This window comes from Dermacentor silvarum, chromosome 5 (genome assembly GCF_013339745.2).
Source record: "Dermacentor silvarum isolate Dsil-2018 chromosome 5, BIME_Dsil_1.4, whole genome shotgun sequence".
Taxonomy (NCBI): domain Eukaryota; kingdom Metazoa; phylum Arthropoda; class Arachnida; order Ixodida; family Ixodidae; genus Dermacentor; species Dermacentor silvarum.
The window spans coordinates 86,904,021-86,905,817 of NC_051158.1; the positions used below are offsets into that span (position 1 = coordinate 86,904,021).

General features: G+C 43.9%; 1 non-coding gene across 1 annotated transcript; it reads left to right on the plus strand.

The window, feature by feature from the left end:
• The first annotated feature begins 1,293 nt into the window (after positions 1–1,293).
• On the plus strand, positions 1,294–1,476 carry LOC119454678 (U2 spliceosomal RNA). The gene has a single exon (XR_005192616.1). It is a non-coding gene; the product is annotated as a U2 spliceosomal RNA (small nuclear RNA).
• Positions 1,477–1,797: the final 321 nt, after the last annotated feature.

The following is a 1,797-nucleotide window of genomic DNA, read 5'->3' on the forward strand; positions in this document are numbered from 1 at the left end:
ATTGAGTTTCCGCACTTAAATCTGCATTTAGGAATTAGGGGAAAATATAATGCGTGCCTTCAGTAAGAGTTCTCAGTTACCTCTGAACTTACTATATGCATGGTTATGTAGTCATGAGCCTCAGAAGGCAAGGACAGATCACGGGAAACTCAGTGTCAGAAATGATTAAGAATATCTAGACGTGGGTAAAGCTTGGATTTCGGTAAAGTACGCTCAATAGAATGGACAACCAGGCTAGTTTGTGGGTATTCTTTATGTGTATCGCAACGCAATACATTGCAAGGACATGTATCGCGCTGCGTTAGTAATAATTATTTTCTTTCAATTAACAAACGACGTCAAAATGATTACTTCGTTATTCTTATATCATGGACCTTAAGAGAACGGACATCTTGGAACAATTAGCACTTGGCCAGAATTTGTTAACTACCAACTACAATATGACAGTGAGCGGCTAATTAATACCAAGATAATAACGAGTCTAGCTTTTCTAACAGGTTTGATTGATGTTAGTTTTGAACTTTGTACGCCCCATGTTCCATGTGATCATCTATCTTCAGAAAAGCTGCGGGATCAGATACATATGGTTTCCAGAGGGACAAGTTCTTCGCTAATGACGTTCCAGATAAAGTATTCACAAACATAGCAATAATTTGCGATCAACGACAGATTTTCATCACATGGCAAAAATAGAAGGTCAAACACAGCGCCTGTCCTATGTTCGACCTTCTTTTTGTGTCATGCCCCTTGTTTGCGCCCTTAATACTTAATTAACGACTGTCGCCTACAGGCGACATACCGGAAAAAATTGTTCTTGCTAGTTTTAGAATTGACTATAAAATATACACAGCATGGCGCAAGTACGATCGTTGCGCGAACCTGAGGCGAAAATGCAGTGCTATTCCACTCTGTGAAGTGGGATGACCAGCGAAAATATGTATGCGGCGATTGACCGTTTTCGGGATCGGAGCCCCATGGACGGTTCGCATTTCTTTTCGCCTCACGGTCCTGGCGAGCAGCACGCTTACGCGTGACGTCCGCGCCCGCTAATCGTTGGTGGTCTGCTTCCGCCGCCACGGCGCCCACTCCCCTTTTTTGTTCCCGCCATCGTTTTTGGTAGGCACGCTGTTCTTCAGACCGTACAACACGCGGCCTACCCCATTTACAGTGATATCAGGACTGAGGAAATGAGCCTACGTAGAGCATGGCGTCAGGATGGAGAAAACACTTACATTGGTAACCACTAGTTTGAATACGCGGGATGGCGTACACGTGTATGATGCGAACGTAGACATGGCCGACGCGGGTCAAAGTGTACTATCTGTTTTTATCAACTTAATATCTGATACGAGTTGTATTTGGACCCAAGATGTTGAACTTACTTTTGCAAGTTGGCGTAGTACTTCTAGCCTCTTTCACCTCCACCGCGGGTCGACCCGGTATTTCACAACCTGCGGGATTTTTGGTCCACGGATATCGATCTGCTGGGTACTAGCCATATACAGCTTCGCTGTAAAAAAACAAAAAAAAAACAACATTCGCGCTTAAAATGGGGTACGATCAGACACCGAGAACACCATCTCGTCCAGTGCACTCTGTATTGTCCAGTGCTTCTCCTCCTTATTTAACACATAAAAATGTATAGGGCGCTTAAATTCGCCGTATTTGCAATATAGCGTGTTTTATTTAATAATTCGTAGTTAGAAAGTTATGTTTTTGGTGGCGCGAGCAGCGAGTGACACTTTTGTTTCTTAAACAGCGACTTCCGTCGCGCGCTATGCTCGGGAGAGAGAAAGA